At 41.5% G+C, this 15032-nt stretch overlaps 1 protein-coding gene across 4 annotated transcripts in view; it reads right to left on the minus strand.

Moving 5' to 3' along the window:
• LOC122172549 (uncharacterized) overlaps positions 1–12623 on the minus strand; it is a 67207-nt gene extending 54584 nt beyond the window's left edge. For all 4 annotated transcript variants that reach the window (XM_065577501.1, XM_065577505.1, XM_065577504.1 and 1 more), the window contains exon 1: positions 12080–12623. The gene's annotated coding sequence lies outside the window, so the exon portion shown is untranslated. The remainder of the gene's footprint in view (positions 1–12079) is intronic.
• Between the last annotated feature and the right edge of the window lie 2409 nt (positions 12624–15032).

A 15032-nucleotide genomic window follows, 5' to 3' on the forward strand; every position in this document is an offset into this window, starting at 1 on the left:
AAACCTGGGAGAAGGTTTGGAATTTGGAGGGAGCATGAGTGTTATAGCAGGGATAAAGGAGAGACAAGACAGAACTGGGGGGCGGGGGAATCAAATCAGTATCTTAGATGTCTGTATACTAATGCAAGAAGTAGGGGGAATAAGTAGGAAGAATTCAAAATGCTAGTCAATAAACATAACTATGACGTAGCTGGCATCATGGAGACCTGGTTGGATAATACACATGACTGGAATATTGATATAGAAGGGTACAGCTTGCTCAGGAAGGACCGGCAGGGAAAAAAGGGAGGAGATGTTGCCTTATATATTAAAAATGTATACACTTGAACTTTGATTGAGATGGAAATAGGAGACAGACTTGTTGAAAGTCTCTGGGTAAGGATAAAAGGGGTAAAAAACAAGGGTGATGTCATGGAAGGGGTCTACTACAGACCACCTAACCAGGAAGAAGAGGCTGTCAAAGTCAGACTCAGGACTCACAATTTGTCAGATCACTCTGTTTATTAGCAAAGCGCTCTGCTAATACACTCAGATAATGTGAGCACCATGCAAGACTCAAACTATCTTATTTATACAGATAAAAGGGCACGAACTTAACAAGATAACAAAAGGAAGCAGAACTGATAAGTTTACCTGGGGCTAGACATACATATCTTATTTCCTTACTATTACCAATCTCCTGTTAACGTCCCACCATTAGCTTAAGTGGACCCATTGTTTCATACCTTAATGTTTCTCTTCCTGACAACTATATTTCAACATCCTTTATTCCTGCTTAAAGGAACATACAGCATTTCTTTAATCCAATCTATTTTTACAATATAATTAATTCTACTTTCACAAGGTGGATGACGCTTTTTTTAAACAGCTAACAAAATCATCCAAAGCACAGGACTTGGTGGTGATGGGGGACTTCCAGACATCTGCTGGGAAAATAACACAGCAGGGAACAGATTATCCAACAAGTTCTTGGAATGTATTGGAGACAATTTTTTATTTCAGAAGGTGGAGACAACTACCAGGGGAGAGGCTGTTCTAGATTTGATATTGACAAATAGAGAGGAACTGGCTGAGAATTTAAAGTGGAAGGCAGCTTAGGGGAAAGTAATCATGAAATATAGAGTTCATGATTCAAAGGAATGGCAGGAGGGAGACCAGCAAAATAAAGACAATGGATCTCAAGAAGACAGACTTTAGCAAACCCAGGGAGCTGGTAGGTAAGATCCCATGGGAAGCAAGTCTAAGGGAAAAAACAAAAGAAGACAGTTGGCAGTTTTTCAAGGAGACATTATTAAGGGCACAAGAGGAAACTATCCCACTGCGTAGGAAAGATAAGAAGTATGGCAAGAGACCACCCTAGCTTAACCAGGAGATCTTCAATTATCTAAAAATCAAAAAAAGAGTCCCACAAAGAGTGGAAACTAGATCAAATTACAAAGGATGAATAAAAACAAACAACACAAATATGTAGCGACAAAATTAGAAAGGCCAAGGCACAAAGCGAGATCAAACTAGACAGAGACATAAAGGGTAACAAGAAAACATTCTTAGAAGCAAGAGGAAGACCGAGGACAGGTTAGGCCCACTACTCAATGGGGGAGGGGGAGAGAATAACAACAGAAAATGTGGAAATGGCAGAGGTGCTTAATTACTTCATTGTTTTGGTTTTCACCAAGAAGGTTGGACATCTAACATAGTGAATGCCAGTGAATATGAGGTAGGCTCAGAAGAGGCTAAAATAGAGAAAGAACAAGTTAAAAATTCCGTGGACAAATTAGATGTCTTCAAGTCACCAGGGCCTGATGAAATGCATCCTAGAATACTCAAGGAGCTGACTGAGGAGATATCTGAGCCATTAGCAACTATCTTTGAAAAGTCAAGGAAGAATGGAGAGATTCCAGAAGACTGGAAAAGGGCAAATATAGTGCCCATTTATAAAAAGGGAAATAAGGACAACCCAGGGAATTACAGACCAGTCAGCTAAGCTTGTGTACCCACAAAGATAATGGAGCAAATGATTAAGCAATCAATTTGCAAACATCTAGAAGATAATAAGGTGATAAGTAACAGTCAGCATGGATTTGTCAAAAACAAATCATGTCATACCAACCCGATAGCTTTCTTTGACAGGGTAACAAGCATGTGGACAGGGGGAAAGCGGTAGACGTGGTATATCTTGACTTTAGTAAAGCTTCTGATACTGTCTCGCATGACCTTCTCATAAATAAACTAGGGAAATTCAACCTAGATAGAGCTACTATAAGGTGGGTGCAAAACTGGTTGGAAAACCGCTCCCAGAGAGTAGTTATCAGTGGTTCACAGTCATGCTGGAAGAGCATAACGAGTGGGGTCCCACAGGGATCAGTTTTGGATCTGGTTCTGTTCAATATCTTCATCAATGATTTAGAGAATGGTAGAGAGAGTACACGTATAAAGTTTGCGGACGATACTAAGCTGGGAGAAGTTGCAAGTGCTTTGGAGGATAGGATTAAAATTTAAAATAATCTGGACAAACTGGAGAAATGGTCTGAAGTAAACAGGATGAAATTCAATAAGGACAAATGCAAAGTACTCCACTTAGGAAGGAACAATCAGTTGCACACATACAAAATGGGAAATGACTGCCTAGGAAGGAGTACTGCGAAAAGAGATCGGGGGGGAGAGGGTGTCATAGTGGACTACAAGCTAAATATGAGTCAGTAGTGTAATGCTGTTGCAAAAAATGCGAACAGCATCCTGGGATGTATTGGCAGGAGTGTTGTGAGCAAGACATGAGAAGTAATTCTTCCGTTCTACTCTGCACTGACTAGGCCTCAACTAGAATATTGTGTCCAGTTCTGGGCGCCACATTTCAGGAAGGATTTAGACAAATTGGAGAGAGTCCAGAGAAGAGCAACAAAAATGATTAAAGGTCTAGAAAAAATGACCTATGAGGGAAGATTGAAAAAAACTGAGTTTGTTTAGTCTGGAAAATAGAAGACTGACAGGGGACGTGATAACAGTTTTCAAGTATGTAAAAGGTTGTAACAAGGAGGAAGAAGAAAAATTGTTTTTCTTAACCTCTTATAGGACAAGAAGCAATGGGCTTAAATTGCAGCAACGGAGGTTTAGGTTGAACATTAGGAAAAACTTCCCTGTCAGGGTGGTTAAGCACTGAAAGAAATTGCTTAGGGAAGTTGTGGAATCTCCATCATTGGAGACTTTTAAGAGCAGGTTAGACAAACACCTGTAAGGAATGGCCTAAATAATTAATCCTGCCATAAGTGCAGGGGACTGGACTAGATGACCTCTCGAGATCCCTTCCAGTTCTGTGATTCTATGTTCACCACCACCACACTGAGAACAGATCCCAGTGGAACCCCTCTTGAGACCTCCCTTCAAGCCGACATCATTCAAGTAATAGTTACTCTTTGTTTGCAGCTGTTTAACCAATTGTGTATTCACTTAATGATAGTTCGGTCGAGCCTGCATTTCTCCAGAATGTCATGTGGGGCTGTGTCAAAAGCATTGTTGAAATTCAGGTATATTATATCCACCGCATTCACCCCATCCACCAAATCAGTTACCTTGTCAAAGAAGGGAATCAAGCTGGTTTGGCATGATGATGAGTCTATGACTCTGGTTGCAGAGAAGCAACTGCAGCATGTCCTGAGGCTGTACTCAGAGGAGCTTTTGGATGCCACCCCTGAGGAATGGCTCACTGTGGAAATAGCAGCAAAAATGGAAAAGGCAGAAGCTGCCCCAGAGTCTGGTAAGTTTCTGGCTCCAATTTAATGTTTATTAATATAGGAGCGGGAAGGACTTCTGTTCTATGAACCAATGCAAAAGTTATTAGAAGCCCTGGGTAGCAACGTGTATCCACCAATGGCAGATGTATGCCAGCACCTTGGCATCCCCACACCCTCCCCCATGTGGAATTGAAAATAGAGACTGGGAAATGCAAACAGTAAAAAGGGGATTTAAAAGGGGATTTAAAATTTTTTACTGGAAAGGTACACATTTTTGCTCAGGCATTCCTGTTTGTTAAAAATAATAATCTTATAATGCAATCCCTGTAACTACACCACTCTGAAACCACTCAATAATGTAAAACATTGAACTGGCACCCAAGTTGTTCCACAATTGGGGGGAGGGGGACGGGGGGGGAACAGCTGTGATTTTTAACTTACCATTGTCTCTGCACTTCTTTCACTGCGATTAACCCGGCTGTGTATAGGGAGTTTCTGTGGTCTGAAGCATCCCTCTCACAATATACTGAAGTTCAGTTTTAAAAAGTAACACTTTTTGTCCTTGAAATTCTACAAGGATTTTTTTTCTGTGATCCTGCACTGAGCTATTGGAGAAAACTCTTTTTGTCTTCTCCTGTTCCAGGTCCCTAGACCTCTACAGGCTGGCGTATCTGTGCAGCTCACCCACACTGCAGCAGAAGCCTGGGCCTCTCTTCTTCTATGGATAATCATGACAGATTCTTTTGACCAACCATTCACCAGAATGCTTTGAGTAAGCTATATACCTCAACATAAAAACTTCACAGCAACGCTGAAGTTGCAGAAGTGCAACAGAAACTCACTAATTTTCACTAATAACTGAGGACCATACTGCCCCCTTTCACAGAAACAGTTGGGGAAGGCAATCTGGGAGGAAGAAATACTCCATAAAGTTCACTTCACAGAGTTTTCATAAATCTGTCTTCCACTTGGGGGAGAGTCCACAGACTTAGTATGCTACTCCTTTTCCTCCTTTCAGCCCTACAGAACTTGAAGATAGAGCAGGAAGGGAGTTTGGCTCCATCCTTCCACTCGCTTGGAGGACCATTCCAATAGAAGATACACATTGTTTGTTTACCCTGCAGTTATAAAGTGGCATCAACAGAAAGAGCTAATATAGCTAGCTTTAATGGCCCATCATAGTGTAATCAAAAATCCTAATCAAATGGTTCTTTGATAGTTTATGTGAAATTAGTTTACAACAATGGAACTACTTGTGGTGCAAAATAAGGATTATTCACATAAACCAGGGCTTGCAGGATTGGACCCTCATTTTGGATTTATGCCATTTTATCTAATTATTCCTTATTAAAAATGAACAGAATAGCAGTGTGTAACAAATTACTCCAAATCTTAGAAATTATGAATATAGGATTGTACTATAAAATGCCCTTTCAATTCAACATTGACTCTCAATTTTACCTTCAGCCCTGACACCACAATACCACTAGTCTACTCTAAACCACAATCTTTCAGCCGAAAATGAGTTCGTCCCATAAACAGTGACTAAGTGACAACAACTGGATAGTAATAACTGGAACGTCAACAAGCATGATTCATCTCATATTTTTTCATTACTTCTATCAATTTGAGAAAGTATACTACTTACATAATTCCCCAGCCATTAGCTCACACAATACCATTCCTATTCAGAACTAAGGTCCCAAGATACATGCATGTGCATAACTATATGCACATGAGTAGTCCCATTGAACTCAACAGGATTACTCATGTGCTTGAAAGTTACGTAGGTGCGTACATCTAGGCAATACCGGGACCTACGGGTCACTGCTTGCGGTTGCTGCTTATTTGGTAAATGATGCTTCTGAATTTTCAGAGCCTTGCTAACAAGTAGCGGGGAAAGAGAGGAAGGAGGGGAGGCACTGTCAAATGTGTAAGGGCCAAAATACAGCCTCTCTCTCTTCAAGAGCCAAAATATCTTTTTTTTATATCAAATGTCTTACTGTGGTGGTGGATTTTAAACAAAGGCTTGCTTTATGTAGCGCATAAACAAAACCAATACATTCTGCTCAATCTATAGTAGTCAAATATATTCCTATGAGTGGAATATTGATTCCACTGAAATTATGCATTCTCTCAAATGTGGCACAAAAACCAAGTGGCTTCCAAGTTAGAGGTATTTATTTTATTTTTATACCATTATTGATGAGAGTGTGCAAGACTATGCAGTCTGTTTTCTTAAAGATTTATAAATTAAAATTTGATTTTAAAAACACACTGTACTCAGGTTATGTGCTTGTTTGTCTACCAGCATAAAAAGAAACATGTTTATTTCAAGCTGTATTAGAAACATGCAATAATAAAGGCTGGCCAAATAGAAAGCCAAAGTAGCTAACGAGTATTTTAAACAGTAAGTCTTATAAAAGGGTATTGCAAACAAGAGTTTTAAAAAATTAAAGATTTCTTTATTTAAAAAAGTAATTTCAGAGTATCGCTTTAACACACAGAAATCTATCACAAAACCCACTGAAACCAGCTTTGTTCTTCCATTAGAATTATATGTCTAATATAGCTCTAGAAGAGCAAGTTGGATTCTCCTCTGGCTTATGAACCAATTACTCTTAGGGGAATTCTGTACTATTGCACATGCGCAGAGTTCATGTCCTGCACAGAAATATTTTTTTCTCCGCAGAAAATACATTCAGCTAGAGAAATGCTGCAGTTATGCCCCTTTCACCCACCAGGGGCTGCTGTTGCACCAGAACAGAGAGCAGCCATTCCTGGGTGGAAGTAGCCCCAGTTGTGGATAGGGAAGAGAAGAGGCTGCATTCCTCACAGCACCCTGCCCAGGAGGCCAGAGGATGTGGAATGGGATATAGATGGAGGGACAACGTAGGGCACATGAGGCTGCTGGGGGTCATAGACTGGGGTTCAAAAGGGCTAGTGGGGGGGGGACAGACTGGGGCGGGGCACATGGGGACGGAGGAGGAGGTGTGGCTGAGTGGGGGTACAGCGACCAATGGGGACAGGGGAGGAGGTGGTTGAGTGGGGGTGCAGGAACACATGGGGATAGGGGTAGATGTGCCTGACTGAATGAAAGAGGGAAAGGCTAGGGGTCAGCCAAGGTCTGCATGGGGGAGGCTCCGTAACAATCCCCCCCACAAATAAAACTGTTCCATACGTCTGCCACCCACAACCAATAACCCTCCAAGTTCACAACCAGGCTCCTTCACAACAATTACTTCCCTTTTCCTCAGCTCCTCCATTATACCTGATTCCCCCAAGCCTTTGCACTGCTTCTGGGGAGTGCAGGAAATACATTTCTGTATTGTAGTTTAAATGAATTATTACTCAAAGTTCTGTAGTAATAGGACTAGTAAGGCATCTATTTGTCAAAAAACATTTCCTGAATTTTTTTGTTGTCTCTATTGTTACAGACATACTTGCTGACAGGTATTTTGAAATACATTACCAAAATAAATTGAATCTTGCATTGGTATGTTGTGTTATTTTGACAAATAAAATATGCAGAATTTTAAAATATTGTGCACAGGATTTTTTATTTTTTGGCATAGAAGACCCCCAAGAGTAATCAACAAAATTGAGACATACGATCCTGGTCCTGAAATCAGATCATTGTGTAAGAATGCACACACATGGAGTCCCAGTGAATTCAATGGGGTTCTGCACAGGCACCTGGGTCCTCTCATTTCTCCCACTTCCTTCAAATGAATCTAATGTATATTTAATATTTAAAGTGGCTGATTTTTTTACAAAAAAAAAAAAAAAAAAAAAACAAATTTTATTCGAAGATCACAAAAGGAAAAGACCAGGACAACTCCATATGAGGCGATTATTTTATGAACTTTTTAAAACAAGCTCTAACAAGTTCATAATATGCTACAGATTCACAATCTATTTTATAAGGCCCCAATCCAGCAAACATTTACATAGGTAGTTAATTTTACATATTGTCTTCAGTGAGTCTAGACACATGTGAAGTTAAGCATTTCTGTGTTTGCAAGATGAAGGCCTAATAATTTGCAAAAGACAGAATCTAGCTCTGTGGGCTCAATCTTGCTCCTACTGACTTCAGTGATTTAACACCTGGCCATGCATGACTATGTTGTTCTTAGACCCTTAAATAGCACTTATAAAGAAGTTTCTGTACATTCTTGTTTTTATCTCAGGAATAATGACAAATTTTATCATAATAGTTATAAACCATTGTATCAGTAACACTGTGGAGTTTGAGTATTCCAGATACTACACTGAGCCAGGGGTGGCTCTATGTATTTTGCCGCCCCAAGCACAGCTTTCGGCGGCACGCCTGCGGGAGGTCTGCTGGTAACGCGGATTCAGCGGCGCGCCTGTGGGAGGTCCCACGCCTTCGGCGTACCCGCCACCAAATTGCCACCGAAACCGCAGGACTGACGGACCTCCCGCAGGCATGCCGCCGAAAGCAGCCTGACTGCCGCCCTCACGGCAACCGGCATGCCGCTCCCCGCAGCATGCTGCCCCACGCACACTCTTGGAGCGCTGGTGCCTGGAGCCACCCCTGCACTGAGCATATGCAATACACACTGTTATGGAAAGGCAGTTACTGCACCCATTAAGGCGATACTGTAGGATACATTTTCAAAGCTTTAGAAATGGATTTCACCACTCAGCTCTCATTGCTGTTAATAGAAGTCATACAGTTAACTCCTCCTGTATTACTCTGAAAATTTAAACCCAAAACCTGTTTTGCAAAAGAAAAAAAAACATTTACACCCTTTTCTGCTTTGTTATGATGTATAACAAAAAACAGAAAAGGTACATTTGAGGGATTTAAAAGCAGGTGGCTGATTTAAAAAAAAAAAAAAAAGAAAAAAACTAGACTAGAGGACTAGATGGAAGCTTACTTACTCATCAACTAACCACTAGTTCTCCTGTTCCTCAAGAAAGCAAAACAGGGAATTCAAGACCTGCTTTTTCTAATAAAAAGCATAAGCAGGAATATAGACAACTTTAAAAAAAAATCAGGCTTTCATTACACTGTACAAAGAAATAAAAGAAGGCAGAAACATTTTATTGCAGGTCATATGAAAGGGATTTTTTCCCCATTGTTTCTATTTTAAATGACATAAAAATGCTATAATTGTCACCAATATAGAAAATACTCTAAAATTTAAAAAATGAGTAAGTCTACACATATGAAACAAAACTATTTAAATAATAGGCACACAAAGAAGGATCTGAAGACACAGGATTCTGCAGAAGACCCAAAGTTATTTAAAACTAAAAAGTTAGCTGCTGAAGTAGACTTATGGTGAGCACAACAATATTCCACATGGAGCATGTTTTTATTGTTCACTTAGGATCCAATCCTGCATAAATCTTATGCACAAGCTTAACTTTAAACCAGTGGTTTTCAACTTTTTTTCATTTGCAGACCCCTAAAAAATTTCAAATGCACGTGCAGACCCCTTTGGAAATCTTAGACATAGTCTGCAGACCCCCCAGGCGTCCACGAACCAAAGGTGGAAAACTGCTGCTTTAAACACACAAGTTGTCCCGTTGACTTCAGTGGATATACTTGCATGCACAACATTAAGTATGTTTGTAAGTTTTTGCAGAATAGAGACCTTACTTTAGAAAAACTTCATTGAATATAGTGGACATATTGAAGGACCGTTAGCCATAGTAATGTGTATAGCTCATTATTCAAAAGCTATACACACTTATTTGCTAGTAATCTGAAACTTTAAAAGGCTCTAATTGGATGTGTTTAATAATCATTTACAGAAATATGAGATCCATTGTGACCTGGTTCACAGTACACCAATCACTTCAAAAGACAATGTCATGAGTTCTAGTGGTAACAAATGCAAAATATGGAAAGCAAAAAGGCAGATAGGAATGGCTATAGAGGGAAAGCCAAGCAATCACAAAAGGTATTGAATTTATTTTCTAGACACTATATTAATTCAACTTCACTATCATATATAGCATTGTACAGGCAAGTAGTAATAATAAATTAAATTTTTACAGGCAAAATTCTAACCTTCCTTGCACATACGCTAAATCAGAGCAGGCTACATACAGCAGTCCTCTGAGCTCTACGTGGAGTGTGGATGGCAAGTTTTGGGAGTGTGTATAGCTTCTTGTGTATATGTTGCCTTTGGTGTCTGGTAGTAAGAGAAGCAAATGCAGTACTATTTACTGAGTCTCTTTTAGGAGCAGCAATAAAGAGTAGAGTACTGCATAGTGTGCTAGTCACCACCCCCCAAGATACCCTACCTACAGCAAATAAGATATCTCAAGGACCCTTTACTCAGGCATTACCACTCCACTTTTTCCAGAAACCCTCATTCACAAGCCCAAAATTTGCCATATATTGGGATTCTGATTACACCAAACCACAACAGCCAATATAAAATAGCTTTATAATTGACTTGCCTATAAATCTTACATTTCATTTTAAACACACACACACACACACACAGAGTGGTATGGTGTCTGTCACTCCAGTAAGAAATTCAAGTGTGGATATAACTAGGAATTCTCTTAAAAACAGATGTTCTTGGCAAAACGCACTCACTTTATTCACTTGTCTTTACATTTTCACATTAGGAGATTTTTTTTTGAAGGTTTATGGTTTTCCTTTCATTTTTCATCTGAACCCTAGTGCTTCAGATCCATCGTTCCAAGCTCCACCTGGGAAATGCTGCAAGCAGGATTCCATGGACATCTTTCCATGTTGTTGTTCTCCCCCTCACCCAATTTCATCCTTGCTACAATACACTGAACAGACACAAATCTATGTTTCACTTCCCAAAGAGCATTAATTAACCATTTCAGCTCCTATTACTGAACTCCACCAGATCAAAAATATTTGGTCACCATATTTTGTTTCATTTTCCTTATACTATTTTCGCCTTTGTAAAAAGACACAAACATACAGTTCACTCACAGATGGCTTACCATATTACATTTCTTCCTGAACTTCCACTCAGAAATGGGTGAGAGACCCTCTCTTTCCCTGGTAAAACATACATGTAATAGAAACTGTCTGTCTTATATCTCATTTCTTTTTACGTTTTAGCCTCCAACAATCAACCCAAGAACACCAGTAATAAATAAAATTCTGCTGTATTTTTCAATTTGCTCCATATTTTTAATCTTTATTCACACTATGGGAAGGGTAGGAAGGGAAGATATTTAACCCTTGTTTTCCTTGCATAGCACACAAGTAACCGTTTTTTTGTGTGTGTTTCTTTCATGTGAATTCTCTCTGCAGCAGCAAAGTCTCTTGAAATAAAATACACCATGTTCTGACAGCCACTTTTTCCCCCTTTGTCTTTATTTTTCCACATTGCTTAAGGGGAGGTTCGTCTCATTGTATCATTATAGTTAAACCCATTAGCCTTTAAAATAAACATATATCATTTAAGACCAACCTTATGCCCATTCAATCTGTTGTTTTAAGGACATTTACTTGATCTTTTAATTGAAAAAAAATGGTTTGTATTGATACCATTTTAGTAAATTCATCTTATTAGCCTAACATTTACTACACTACTTAAATATATAAATAACCATAAATTACGGTGAGCTTCATATTATTGATTACAAATTGATATCACTGATCCAGTGGCCATCTATTTGACAGTCCTGGTACTACCGGTCCTTATATTATATTGAGCCAGTCTCCATACAAGAGGTGCAATATCTATGCAATTGACAGTCCCTCTTTATATTGGTAGAAGGGATCCAGCCCCCATGTGATCAATTCGCTGTCAATACCACACTATCAAGGTATTTTGGAACCAGTCCCTATTACTACAACTCTCTCTGTGTGTGTACCATTTACCCACCCCCATGAACATGGCTCACGGATGGATCTGGTCGCCAGCCGCGTCACTCCCATAGGTGCGAACAATGCGGTGCTGGTCGATATAATTTCAACCCAGTGACCAATGCACCCCCAGCCTTACTGTCCCAGGCTCGGTGATATCAGTCCATGTCCATGCCACTGCCGGGCTCTCTGCGCCGCGCAGCCGGTCCCCCCTCAAAAACGCAGGGAGCACCGCCAACCTCCCCCCACCCACCCCCCGGTGGGGGGGAGGGGAGGATTGAGGCGATTTCCAATCGCCCATCGATACCAATATCGCCACACAGACCCCGATCCGTCACGAAATATCGCGACACCCCCCCAATGGCTACGCCGCCAAGTCCCCGCACCCCTCCCGCCTCCGATACGCCAGCGCCGATCCCCACACACCTCTCCTCTCCCCCCCCCTCCCATCGACACACGCCGCCTAATCCCCACACCCCCTCTCCTCCCCCTCAGGAGTCGCTGCCCTTACCTGGGGCGGCGGAGCGCGGGCTCCGAGGCGAGGCTGCCCTCCGACTCCGGGCGCCTCCCTCTCACCACATCCCCGCTGGCCCCCGGGAGCCTTCCCTGACGGGGCGGGGACAGGGTGGCTGTTCTTGCCCCTCAGCGGCTCTCGCGCTCCACCGCGGCGGTTACCTCAGCCCCCACCCACCCCCAAAAAAATATATAAAACACCCCAAGTCTCCCCCCCCCTCCGGATCCCCTCCCCGCAGAGCGCGAGGGGGCGGGCGGGCGCGCGCGGTGTCCCAAGGGAGGGAGCAGCAGCCCCTTTGCGCCTCGCGCCTCTGGCCTCGCGCCCGCCCGGCGCGCGTCCGCGCAGCCAACTCGCTCCCGAGTCGCGCGCGAGCGAGCGAGCGAGCGCCGGCTCCCTTCTGGGCTCGCGCACTCGGCTTGAGGAGGGGGAGGTCTCGGTGGGAGTGAGGAAGGAAACTCAAGCTACCCCTCCCTCTCTCTCTCTCTCTCTCTCGCCCTTGCGCGAGCGGGGACGCACGCGCTCTCCCAGCCTGTGTGTGTGTAATACACTGGAGGTGAGCCGCGCGCGGACCAGGAGGGGTCTGGTTTAATTATTCACGCGGGGCGTTGCTATGCAAATCGATGCTCCTCCCTGGCCCTGGCACCCCGCATAGCGTGCAGGAGGGACGAGTAATTCTTCACGAAGGGCGGGGTTATGCAAAACAGGTCGTCCTTCATCTCCCCCCGTGCGTTGCTTTTGCACCTGGTTTCTATCTCTGTCCTGTATTCATAACGGGGGGGGGGGTGAATTTTTAATTACTTATTATATATTAATTATCCCTGTAATTACTGCATGTAGGGGACCAAGGTCTCTGACTATGAGTGAGCTGGGGGCTGGGTTGAAGAAGCACAGAAGACATGGGTGGCATGTAAGAGGGGAGCTCGCAGCCCGCTCTGTGTTCTCCTCTCATCTGAAGTCCGTCTGGTCGTAGCCTTGCGACGTTTGTGATGTTCATGTTAAATCGGCAGGGAAACTTTCCCAGCAAGGAGGGGGTAGGGCTTTGGAGACAGTTCCCACTTTTAGAATTTTCTTTTATGAAGAATTTGGGATACTGGAATACTCTAGCATGAAACCCACGTTTGTCTGTGTTACTAGAATGCATTTTTACTCCTTTCTCTCTCCAAAGGATTTCTCATCTGTGCAAATGTGTGTGTGTGCAATGCATTACGCACGCAAAACGTATTTTCGGCAAGGTGGGTGGTTGTGCAGCGTTTGTGGTGTGGAATGTATTGGGGATGTATCTGATGCTTTTTTCCTACCATGCACTGTTCAGAGCTGCAACTGATACTGTCAAAAATTATCTGCTACTAAACCAACAAAAGGGAAGGATGGGAGTGAGGGGGAAGTTTCCGGCTCCAGCACATGAGAGGGATTTTATAGAGGCAGGACCTGCACACAAGAGTTTTCGGGTGAATTCTGTTTCTGGGGATAGAGCTCCAACAGCTTATATGTCCTTCAGCTCCTCCAAGAGGACAGAAGGCGTTAAAGCTTTTTTCATTTTAAATCCTGATTTTTTGAAAGAACTAGGACTGAAGGGAGGAAATTTTCAGTGATGGTACTGTGAGGCAGTGGAAATACAGTAATTTCTACAGATAAAACTTCAGTTAATTATATACAGCTCACTGTAAGTAGAACCTTCCTTCTGCCATATATAGGATGCTACTTGTTTATATAAGACAACTCTCCTACTGTAAAAACATCACATTTTATTTGGTGCCTGTTAGTGTATAAAGTCTTTAATAAAAATAACTTCCATTCTTTAAAATGTAAGAGGGACGCTCACTGTTCATATCTGTCCTTATGTTTAAGTTTTGTAAAACAAGCTATAACAAACCTAAGACAAACATTATCAAATTATTTTCAAGGTCCAATTAAAACACTTAGCAAAATATTGTAATCAAAATGCTGTAAAGAATGAGCTATATCATGAAATCTAAAGAGTTAATTTGCATTACGTTATTGGCCAAGCTGAGTGAAATGCCAATACTAAAGAAGTAGCATAACTAGTGAAAAGTAAACTAGATTTTTAAAAATTCTCTAGGGTATAATACTAATATATTAACTGTAGAAAGGGCAGTTTTATTGGATTTTTCATCTGACCATGACTCTTTAAAAATAATTAATCAAAAAAAGTTTAATCTTATTCATCAGTAAAACCTTCTTTCTAGTCCCAGCATACAACATGTTCCCCTTAATTAAATTAATTGTAAGTGTACTACACTCTCTTGGGATGTCTTGTCAAAGCTTCTAGGTGCAGATTACTTGCCTCCATCTGATTGCAGAAAGGTTAAGAGCTTCACATCACATCTGTCCCTGGTGCCAAAGTTAATGACCAAATAAATTAAGCAACAGGGTGAACTGCAGTTCTGAGCTGAGTGAATTATTTGCACAAAAGATAATTAATTACAGTAGAAGCAATCCCAGTTAGTTTGAAACTGTTAAAAACAAACTATAGCTACATCAGTTTTATTATTTAGTATATGAGAACTTCTGGCTGGTAGCATTAGAGCCCACCTCCTCTTATTTCTGGAATTAAGGAGCTATCCGATTGGGTGCACATGCATTCAGGGCCCTGGATTTTGCCTCCTGATTCGGTGATTTCTTTCACTGACTAATAATAATATAATTTAAAACAGCACATCAGCAGCACCTTTTAAAAACATTAGGGAAATCTTCCAAAAATCCTTTTGTTTAATTCTACAGCAAAAGTGCGTTCTGTAATTATTTCTATATAATTGTCTCTCATGTCACATTATAGTCTTTTGAGTCCACATATATTAAAAGCGAATAAGTAGCCAGAATTATTCCTTTTGCCCTTATAAGGTGTACTTGCATGGCAAATACACACTTCGCATACTGTTGCAGTTATAGTGGTTAGGAGTAATAATACTTCCACCTACAAGAAAATATT

Source organism: Chrysemys picta, chromosome 24, assembly GCF_011386835.1.
Source record: "Chrysemys picta bellii isolate R12L10 chromosome 24, ASM1138683v2, whole genome shotgun sequence".
In the NCBI taxonomy this organism is placed as follows: Eukaryota; Metazoa; Chordata; order Testudines; family Emydidae; genus Chrysemys; species Chrysemys picta.